The sequence below is a fragment of the Canis lupus genome, chromosome X (genome assembly GCF_011100685.1).
Source record: "Canis lupus familiaris isolate Mischka breed German Shepherd chromosome X, alternate assembly UU_Cfam_GSD_1.0, whole genome shotgun sequence".
In the NCBI taxonomy this organism is placed as follows: domain Eukaryota; kingdom Metazoa; phylum Chordata; class Mammalia; order Carnivora; family Canidae; genus Canis; species Canis lupus.
The window spans coordinates 47365698-47378035 of NC_049260.1; positions in this window are offsets into that span (position 1 = coordinate 47365698).

The window sequence follows — 12338 nt, forward strand, 5'->3', positions numbered from 1 at the left end:
CTGCATGTATTTTGTCCACCTACAACACATTGACACTCTGACAGCTATCAATCTGTTCTCTGTATCTGCAAATTTTGTTTGTTCATTTGTTATGTTTTTTAGATTCCACATGTAAGTGTAATCATATAGCATGTGTCTTTCTCTGACTTCTTTCAACTAGCATAACACTCTTCAGGTCCATTCATGTTGTCACAAATGGCAAGATACCACCCTTCCATTTTATGTCTGTGTAATTTTATATACGTATACACTAACCACATATTCTTTACCTATTTATCTACTAAAGAATAATTGTTTCTTCTATATCTTTCAGTAAGATAAGGAAGAGAAAGCAGCTTTTCCAAACATAGGTGAGCCAATTTGAAGATTGGGGTTTTGTCTATTTGATGCTTGCATAACCTCCCTTGATTTTGTCAGGTACTACATGAATGCTTCAGCCCTCATAATTGCATTTGAAATGCCTGCTTTACAAACTTAATTTTTAAAGCTATTTAGCTGAAATTTGACAGTGACAACGTAATTCTGCATGCTTACAATCCTACTCACCTGGCCTACCCTGCCCCAAACTGCCTGAACTCAGCACAAATATAAATCAAAAAACATCTTCAAAATAGAAGTATTGACCTTCCTTATCATAGGGGTAATCCTAGGGTTGGTAACAACATCTACTTCTCTGTCTTTCATCCAAAGTGTCTACTTCTGGCAGGGCAAGACTATCACATTTCCAAGTTTGAAATAGCGCAGCACGTGTTGACTGAGACTTTGATCAATGTATTCTGGGGGAATTTAGGTAAATAAAATTTCAGCTCACACTAGATGATGTAGATGATGTGCACATTGTTAATCCGGTTATTCCATTTTAAAATGCTTTACTTGTCTATAGGGATCTTGTGCAGGGACTACTCTGCCTTCAGACGTTCTCTAGCCTAGAAATTGCATATTCAGCCTTAGTTGGAAGTAACTGAGGTGTGAACAGAAACAATTTAATTCAGACACTTGTCTGTGCTCAGCTGAGACATTAATCACAGTTGTGGCTCCCAAAGTAGCATCGAGGAGTGAGGCTATTTCTACATAATAGGCCAACTATGTGTAATAGGCAAGGGAGGCTAAGACAGGGTCCCTTAATCTTTATAATGACAATAATCCATATATATCTTATGTAACTAATTTAAAATTTTGTGGTGGGAAACCTTAGGCTAAATTATGCATGGGAAAAACTGGTCCTGGCACCAAGGAGACTGTATACCTGATGCCTGGGAAAAGCAAAGACAAGAACAGTCTGGAAATCCTGTCTCCAGCTGAAATGCATCCCAGAATACATCAGGGCCTTTGACTGAATAAAATTGGAACATAACATGCAATCACTAAATAAAGGCCACAGAGAAATGGGAGATGTGGCAGTTTACACTTCACCCTTCCTCAGTCCCTATAAAATAGCCTTGCAAGACAAAAACACATTCACTAATTCAGAAACTAGTAAAGGTGAGCTATAAACACCCAAATTTCTTCTCAGCAACTGCCTCAGGCCATTCTCACTTTTAACTGACCTTCTCTTACTCACACTACCATCTCTCACTGATTACCAACTCTTGGACCTGTCTGCATTACAAACGTTGAGATTGTTCTAGGTCTTTGAATTTTACTATGTTTAATAGACTCTCTTGGCTTGCATATCTAATATAGAACTACAATGCACCTAACCTCCCTAGCCCTCAGAACTTTTACTGCCTTGAATGAGAGTTCCTGTTCTAGTTATTGTACCCACCCAAATCAATAAAACTACCTTTAAAAATATACCTTAAATAATTTCATAAATATGCTCACATGACATTTCTTTCTCCTATATTATAAAATGCCTTTAAGCTATGTATTGAATGTGTTCTTTCTTACATATTATAAATTATTCAATTATGTATACATACTACAGTGCATGTTTTCATTATTTTTAAGTTTTTACTTTCATTCCAGTTAGCAAAAATACAGTGTTAAATTGACTTCCGATGTACAATATAGCTATTCAACAATTCCATACATCATCCAGTACTCATCAGGACAACTGCAGTCCTTAATCATCATTACTATTTAAATCAGCCCCCCACTAACCTCCCCTTTGATAACCATCTTTTTTTCTTCAGTCTGTTTCTTGATTTGTCTCTTTTTCTCTTTTTTCCCTTTACTCATTTGATTCTTAAATTCTACATATGAGTGAAATCATATGGTATCAGTCTTTCTCTAACATATTTCACTTAGCATTATATCTCTAGCTCCATCCATGTCCTTGCAAATGGAAAGATTCCATTCTTTTCTATGGCTGAGTAATATTCCATTGTGTATATATACTAATTCTTCTTTATCCATTCATCAATTGATGGTTACTTCGGCTGCTTCCATAATTTGGCTATTGTAAATAATGCTTTTGTAAATTTCAGGATGCATGTATCTCTTTGAATTAGTGTTTTCACACCCTATGGGTAAATACTCAGTAGTTTGATTCCATGATCATAGGATAGTTCTATTTTTACTGTCTGAGAAACCTCCATACTGTTTTCCACAGTGGCTGCATCAGTTTACATTCCCGACAGTGCATGAGTATTCCTTTTTTCTCCACAAATCTCATCACCTATTGTTGATTTTAGCCATTCTGACAAGTGAGAGGTAATGTAGGAATTTTTTCTCTGTGAAAAATTGTGTTGATATTTTGATAGTAATTACAATAAATATGTAAATTGCTTTGGGTTGTATACACATTTTAATAATTTTTGTTCTGATCCAAGAGTATGTAATGTCTTTCCATTTCTTTGTGTCATCTTCAATGTTTTCATCAGTGTTTTATAGTTTTAAGAAGACTGACCTTTCACCTCTTTGATTAGGATTATGCCTAGGTATCTTCTTTTTTGTGCAAGTGTACATGGGATTGATTCCTTATTTTCTCTTTCTGGTGTTTCATTATTGGTGTACAGAAATGCAACAGATTTCTGTACATTCATTTTGTATTCTGCAACTTTACTGGATTCATGTATCAGTTCTAGCAATTTTTTGGTGGAGTCTTTCAAGTTTTCTATATATATATTCTCTTGTCATCTGCAAACAGTGAAAGTCCCTTGCCAATTTGGATGCCTTTTATTTCTTTGTGTTGTCTGAAAACTGTGGCTAGGACTTCTAGTACATGTTAAATAACAATGGTGAGAGTGAATATCCCTGTCTTGTCCCTGATCACAAAGGACAAGCTCTCAGTTGTTCTCCATTGAGGATGATATTAGGGTTTTGGGTATACGGCCTTTATTGTGTTGAAGTATGTTTCCTCTAACTCTACTTTGCTAAAAGTTTTTATCATGAATGGATGTTATACTTTGTCAAGTGTTTTTCCTGCAACTACTGAAAGAATAATATGATTCTTATACTTTCTTTTATAAATGTGGTATATCACATTGATTGATTTGAGAATATTGAACCACACTTGCAACCCAGGAATCAATCTCACTTGATCATGGTGAATAATTCTTTAAATGTACTGTTGGATTCAGTTTGCTAGAATTTTGTTGAGAATTTTTGTGTCCGTGTTCATCAGGGATATTGGCCTGTAGTTCTCTTTTTTAGTGGAGTCTTAACCTGGTTTTGGAATCAAGATAATGTTGGCCTCATAGAATAAATTCAGAAGTTTTCCTTTCTTTTTATTTTTTACAATAGCTTGAGAATAATAGGTATTAAGACTTCCTTAAATATTTTGTAGAATCTGACTGTGAAGCAATCTGGCCCTGGACTTTTGATTGTTGGGAGATTTTTTAGTACTGATTCAATTTTTTGGCTGATTATTGGTCTGTTCAACTTTTCTATTTCTTCCTATTTCAGTTCTGGTAGTTTATATGTTTCTAGGAATTTGTCCATTTCTTCCAGTTTGTCCAATTTTAGGCATATACTTTTTCATAATATTCTCTTATAAGTGTTTCTATTCCTCTGGTGTTGGTTATTTCTCGTCTCTCACTTGTGATTTGTTTTTAATTTGGGTCCTTTCTCTTTCCTTTTTGATAAGTCTGGCTGGCAGTTTGCCAATTTTATTCATTTTTTCAAAGAACCAGCTCCTAGTTTCAGTGATCTGTTCCATTAATATTTTTTTAGTTTCTATATCATTTATTTCTGATCTAATTTTTATTATTTCCTTCCTATGTCTGCTTTAGGCTTCATTGTTCTTTTTTAGCTCCTTTAGTGGTAAAGGTTAGGTTGGGGTTTTTTGTTTGTTTGTTTTGTTTCGTTTTGAGATTTTCTTGATGCTTAAAGTAGACATGTATTGCTATATACTTCCCTCTTAGGCCAATTGTGCTACATGACAAAGATTTTAGACCATTGTGTTTGCATTTTCACTTGCTTCCATGTATTTTTTTTTAAGTTTTTTCTTTCATTTTCTAGTTGACCCATTCATTGTTTAGTATCATGTTGTTTAACCTCCATGTATTTGTGGTCTTTCCAAATTTTTTCTTATGCTTGAATACTAGTTTCATAGAATTTTGGTCAGACAATATGCATGGTATGATTTCAATCTTTTTGTATTTGTTGAGGCCCGGTTTGTTGTTGGGTTGTTTTTTTTTTTTTTGTATATTTTTTTTTATTGGAGTTCGATTTGCCAACATATAGCATAACACTCAGTGCTCATCTCATCAAGTGTCCTCCTTAAAGCCCATCACCCAGTCACCCCATCCCCCCCGCCCACCTCCCTTTCCATTTCCCCTTGTTTGTTTCCCAGAGTTAGGAGTCTCTCACGTTCTGTCACCATCACTGATATTTCCCACTCATTTTCTCTCCTTTCCCCTGTATTCCCCATTAGTATTTTTTATATTCCCTAAATGATTGAGACCATATAATGTTTGCCCTTCTCCGATTGACTTACTTCACTCAGCATAATACCTTCCAGTTCCATCCACATCGAAGCAAATAGTGGGTATTTGTCGTTTCTAATGGATCAGTAATATTCCATTGTGTACAATTACCACATCTTCTTTATCCATTAATCTTTCGATGCACACCAAGGCTCCTTCCACAATTTGGCTATTGTGGACATTGCTGCTATAAACATTGGGGTGCAGGTGTCCTGCCTTTTCACTGCATCTGTATCTTTGGGGTAAATCCCCAGGAGTGCAATTGCTGGGTCATAGGGCAGATCCATTTTTAACTCTTTGAGGAACCTCCACACAGTTTTCTAGAGTGGCTATACCAGTTCACATTTCCACCAATAGTGTAAGAGGGTTCCCCTTTCTCCACATCCTCTCCAACATTTGTTGTTTCCTGTCTTGTTAATTTTCCCCATTCTCACTGGTGTGAGGTGGTATCTCATTGTGGTTTTGATTTGTACTTCCCTGATGGCCAGTGATGTGGAGCATTTTCTCATGTGCTTGTTGGCCATGTCTATGTCTTCCTCTGTGAAATTTCTGTTCATGTCTTTTGAGGCCCGATTTGTGACCTAATATGTGATCTATTCAAAAGAATGTATCATGAAAAGAATGTGTATTCTGCTATTTCAGAATGGAAGGTTCTGAATATATCTGTTAAGTCCATCTGGCCCAGTGTGTCATACAAAGCCATTGTTTCCTTATTGATTTTGTTTAGATTATCTGTTTATTGATGTAAGTAGGGTATTAAAGTCTCTTACTATTATTGTATTGTTATCAATGAGTTTCTTTATGTTTGTTATTGTTTTATATATTTAGGTGCATGGATATTTACAGTTGCAGGATCATCTTATTGGATTGTCCCCTTTATTATTATATAGTGCTCTTTTTTGTCTCTTGTTACAGTCTTTGTTTTAAAGCCTAGGTTTTTTTTCAACATAAGTATTGCTACTCTGGCTTTCTTTTGCTATGTATTTGCATGGTAAATATTTCTCCATAACCTCAAATTCAACTCACAGGTGTCTTTAGTTCTAAAATGAGACTCTTGTATTGTCCTTGGGCAGAATGTGGTGAGTTTTAACTAGTTGTGCCCTCGTCTGTTTGTTAACTTAGACCTGATGCTACTTCCACTAGAAGCGAAACCCTGCAGAAAAATTTGGGTTGAGAGAATTGATATGAAAGGGGACTTCTGCTGGTCTTCTGGGGTAGGGGCCCACTGTGCTGAGCCTGAGGGAAGCTTGATTGAAAAGGAAGTTCCAGCATTCTGATGCCACTGGCTCTGGTTTTTGTTTTCAAAATTCCCCTGGCTATTCAGGGTCTTTTCTGATTCTACACAAATCGTAAGATTATTTGTTCCAACTCTCTCAAGAAAGTCCATGGTATTTTGATAGGGAATGCATTGAATATGTAAATTTCCCTGGGCAGCATTGACATTTTCACAATATTAACTCTTCCAATCCATGAGCATGGAATATTTTTCCATCTCTTTGTGTCTTCCACGATTTCTTTCAGAAGTGTTCTGTAGTTTTTAGGGTATAGATCCTTAAACTCTTTGGTTAGGTTTATTCCTAGGTATATTATGCTTTTTGCCAGATTTCAAGTTGTACTCCAAAGCTGTGATCATCAAGTCAGTGTGGTCCCGGCACAAAAACAGACACATAGATCAATGGTACAGAATAGAGAACCCAGAAATTGGCCCTCAACTCTACGGTCAACTAATATTAGACAAAGCAAGAAAGACTATCCATGAGAAAAAAGACAATCTCTTCAATAAATGGGGCTGGGAAAATTGGACAGCCATGTGTAGAGGAATGAAACTAGACCAGTCTCTTATTCCATACACAAAGATAAACTCAAAATGGATGAAAGATCTAAATGTGAGACAAGAATCCATCAAAATCCTAGAGGAGAACACAGGCAACACCCTTTTTGACCTTGGCCACAGCAACTTCTGGCAAGATACATCTATGAAGGCAAGGGAAACAAAAACAAAAATGAATTATTGGGACTTCATCAAGATAAAATGCTTCTGCACTGCAAAAGAAACAGTCAAAAAAACTACAAGACAACCTACAGAATGGAAGAACATATTTGCAAATGACCTATCAGATAAAGGGCTAGCATCCAAGATCTATAAAGAACTTATTCAACTCAACAGCAAAGAAACAAACAATCCAATCATGAAATGGGCAAAAGACATGAACAGAAATCTCACAGAGGAAGACATAGACATGGCCAACAAGCACATGAGAAAATGCTCCACATCACTGGCCATCAGGGAAATACAAATCAAAACCACAATGAGATACCACCTCACACCAGTGAGAATGGGGAAAATCAACAAGACAGGAAACCACAAATGTTGGAGAGGATGTGGAGAAAGGGGAACTCTCTTGCACTGTTGGTGGGAATGTGAACTGGTGCAGCCACTCTGGAAAACTGTGTGGAGGTTCCTCAAAGAGTTAAAAATAGACCTGCCTTACAACCCAGCAATTGCACTGCTGGGGATTTACCTCAAAGATACAGATGCAATGAAACGCCGGGACACCTGCACCCCGATGTTTCTAGCAGCAATGTCCACAATAGCCAAACTGTGGAAGGAGCCTCGGTGTCCATTGAAAGATAAATGGATAAAGAAGATGTGGTTTATGTATACAATGGAATATTACTCAGCCATTAGAAATAACAAATACCCACCATTTGCTTCAACGTGGATGGAACTGGAGGGTATTATGCTGAGTGAAATAAGTCAATCGGAGAAGGAGAAACATTATATGGTCTCATTCATTTGGGGAATATAAATAATAGTGAAAGGGAATAGAAGGGAAGGGAGAAGAAATGGGTAGGATATATCAGAAAGGGAGACAGAACATGAAGACTCCTAACTCTGAGAAACCAACTAGGGGTGGTGGAAGGGGAGGAGGGCGGGGGGTGGGGGTGAATGGGTGACGGGCACTGAGGGGGCACTTGACGGGATTATCACTGGGTGTTATTCTGTATGTTGGCAAATTGAACACCAATAAAAAATAAATTTATTATTAAAAAAATAGCCAAACTGTGGAAGGAGCCTCCATGTCCAACGTAAGATGAATGGAAAAAGAAGATGTGATACACACACACACACACACACACACACACACACACAGACAATGGAATATTACTATATATATATATATTATATATTATAGATATATATTATATATATATATCACACTTACATCTTTCCAACCTTTAGAACTGGCTTTAAGCCCCACTGATTGCAAGAATCCATGAAAATCATCCCATCTCATTTTCCCAGCCAATGGCTTAAGGAAGCATTTTCCTTGTGGATTTCCCTGTGTGCTCCTTTCTGTCTCCCTTTTATCTACCTCCTTGGATTCATCCCTTCCACAGAAGATGTGATCCATTTCTCCTCCAAACCATGTCTCTGCATTTCCTACCTTCTTTGATGTATCTTCTCTCCCTTTAGTTGTGGAGTTTGTTCTGTCAGTCTTCAGGTTGATTTCTGGGGTGTGTAAAATGATTTGATAGTTATCTAGTTGTGTTCATGGGATTAGGCAAGCCTAGGCTTTTCCTACTACTCCACTATCTTCTCCCAGTAAATTATGTAACTCTTAAAAAAATATATGGGTAAATATTTATAACTTTGTATTTAGCAATGTATTCTTAGATATGACACTAAAAGCATAAGCTACAAAGGAAAAAATGGGAAAATTTGGTCTCTTCAAAATTTGCAACTCTGTACAAGAGAATATCTTGTCAATAAATTTAAAATATAAGCCACATAATGGGAGAAAATCTTTGTATGTCATATATTAGAAAATGATCTAATATACAGAATATATAAAGGATCCCAAAACTCAGCAAGAAAGAATCTAATTTTTGAAAAATGAGAAAATGGCATCCAGCTTCTTCAGTCCAAGTGTGGTAAAGGCCCTTCCCCCAGAAGAGCAGCGGAAACCGATGCCCACAGCAAAACTTTTGGGAATGCATAAAAAGTGGTCCTGCACGGGAAGTAAATAGCAGTACAGACATACTTTAAACAGGAAAAGAAATCTCAAATTAATGATCTAACCTTACACCTAAAAAGAACTAGAAAAAAACAACAAATGAAGCATACAGCCAGCAGAAGGAGGGAAATAATAAATATTAGAGCAGAATTTGTAAATGACATAGAAACTAAAAAAATAATAGAAGATATCAATGAAACCAAGAGTTGGTTCTTTGAAAAATATTAATAATATTGATAAAAACTCTAGCCAGACTTTTCAAGAAGACAAGGAACCCTAATAAATAAGATCACAAATGAGAGAGGAGAAATAACAACCAACAGCACAGCAGTACAATTATGAGACTATTCTGAAAAATTATATGCCAACAAATTGGACAACCTGGAAGAAATTAATAAATTCCTGGAAACATATGAACTATCAAAAATGAAATAGGAAGTAATAGAAAACTTGAACAGACTGATAACCAGCAAAGAAACTGAATCACCAATCAAAAAACCCCTAATAAATAAAAGTCCAGGGATAGATGGTTTCACTGGCATATTCTACTAAACATTTAAAGAAGAGTTAATACCTATTCTTCTCAAACCATTCCAACAAATAGAAAAGGAAGGAAAACTTTCACATTCATTCTATGATGCCAGCATTACCCCAATACCAAAAACAGATAAGAGCACTGCAGAGAGAGAGAGAGACAGAGAGAGACAGAGACAGAGACAGAGAGAGAGAGAAAGAGAGAAATACAAGCTAATATCCCTGATGAACATGGATTCAAAAATAGTCAAAAAATTACTAGCATAACAAATCTAACAATACATTAAAAATAATTCATCATAATCAAGTGGGATTTATTCCTGGATTGTAATTTTGGTTCAATATTCCCAAATTAATCAACATGATACACCACATTAATAAAAGAAAGGATAAAAACCATATGATCTTTTCAATAGATGCAGAAAAAGCATTTGACAAAGTACAATATATATTCATGATGAAAACCCTCAACAGGGTAGGTTTCGAGGGAACATAGCTCAACATCATAAAGATCACGTATGAAGAACCCACAGCTAATATCATCATCAATGGAGAAAACCATAAAGCTTTCCTCTATGGTCAGGAACAAGACAAGGATGTCCTCTGTAACCACTGTTCTTTAAAACAGTACTGGAAGTACCAGCCACAGTAATCAGACAATAAAAAGCATCAAAATCAGCAAGGAAGAAGAAAAACTTTCACTATTTGCAGATGACATGATAGTGTATGCAAAAACCTGAAGGATATCACCAAAAGAGTGCTGGAACTGATACAAGAATTCATTAAAGTTGCAGGATACAAAATCAGTGTATAGACATCTGTTTTATCTCTATATACCAATAATGAAACAGCAGAAAGAGAAAGTAAGGAATCCCATTTATAATTGCACCAAAAACCATAAGCTACCTAGGCATAAACATAACCAAAGAGTTGAAACACTGTACGGTGAATATTTTAAAACCCTAATGAAAGAATTTGAAGATGACACAAAGAAATAGAAAGAAATTCCATGCTTATGGATCTGAAGAACAAATATTTTTAAAATGTCTACACCACCCCAAACAATCTACACATTTAATGTAATCCCTATCAAAATATCAACAGCCTTTTTCACAGAGCTAGAAAAAAAATCCTAAATTTGGTATGGAACCACACAAACCCTGAATAGCCAAAGTAACCTTAAAAAGAAAAGAAAAGCTGGAGGCATCACAATTCCAGACTTCAAAGTATACTACAAAGGTGTAGTGATCAAAACAGTAACGTACTGGCACAAAAATAAACAAATAGATAATAGAACAGAATAGAAAGCCCAGAAACAAATCCACAACTACACGTCAATTAGTCTTCAACAAAGCATGAGAGAATATCCAATGGAAAAAAAGACAGTCTTTTCAACAAAGGGGATTGGGAAAACTGGACATCCCACATGCAAAAGAATGAAACTGGATCACTTTCTTATATGATATACAAAAATAAATTAAAAATGGATAAAAGACCCAAATGTGTGACATGAAACCATAAAAATCCTACAGAAGAACACAGGCAGTAACCCCTTTGACATCGCCATGCCAACTTCTTTCTAGATATGTCACCTGAGGCAAGAAAAATAAAAGCAAAAATAAACCACTGAGGATTCATCAAAATGACAAGCTTCTGCACAGCAAAGGAAACAATCAACACAACTAAAAGGCAATCTATGGAATAGGAGAAGATATTTGCAAATGACATATTTGATAAAGGGTTAGTAATCAAAATCTATAAAGAACTTATAAAACTCAAACAAGAGAAAACATCTAATCCAATTAAAACATGGGCAGAAGGGATCCCTGGGTGGCGCAGCGGTTTGGCGCCTGCCTTTGGCCCAGGGCGCGATCCTGGAGACCCGGGATCGAATCCCACGTCGGGCTCCCGGTGCATGGAGCCTGCTTCTCCCTCTGCCTGTGTCTCTGCCTCTCTCTCTCTCTCACTGTGTGCCTATCATAAATAAATAAAATAAAATTAAAAAATTAAAAAAAAAACATGGGCAGAAGACATGAATAGACACTTCCAAAGAAAACATCTAGATGGCCAACAGACACATGAAAAGATGCTCAACATCACTGATCATCAAGGAAATAGAAATCAAAACTATAATGAGATATTACCTCACACCTGTCAGAATGGGTAAAATCAACAACACAAGAAACAACAGATGTTGGCGAGGATGTGAAGGGAATCATCTTGCACTGTTGGTGAAAATGCACCATTGAAGCCTCTCTGGAAAACACTATGGAAGTCCTTAAAAAGTTAAAAATAGAACTACTCTATGGTCCAGCAATTGCACTACTATGTGTTTATCCAAAGAATAAAAAAATGCTAATACAGAGTGATGACGCACCCCAATGTTTATAACTGCCTTATCTACATTAGCTAATTTATGGAAACAGCCCAAGTGTCCAATGACTGATGAATGGATAAGGAAAATGTGATATATATATATATATATATATATATATATATATATATATATATACACACACACACACTGGAATATTCCTCATCTATCTTTTTGCATGGATGGAGCTAGACAGTGTAATGATCAGCAAAATCGGTAAGAAAAAGACAAATATTATATGATTTTATTCATATGCAGAATTTAAGAAACAAAACAAAGGGGAGGGAAAGAGAGAGAGAGGCAATCCATGACAAAGACTCTTAATTAAGAGAACAAATTGAGGGACGCCTGGATGGCTCAGTGGTTAAGTGTCTGCCTTCAGCTCAGGGCATGATCCCGGGGTCCTGGGATCGAGTCCCATATTGGGCTTCCTGTGGGGAGTCGGCTTCTCCTTCTGCCTATGTCTCTGCCTCTCTCTGTGTCTCTCATGAATAAATAAGTAAAATCTTTTTTTAAAAAAAAGGACTATAAAAGGATACT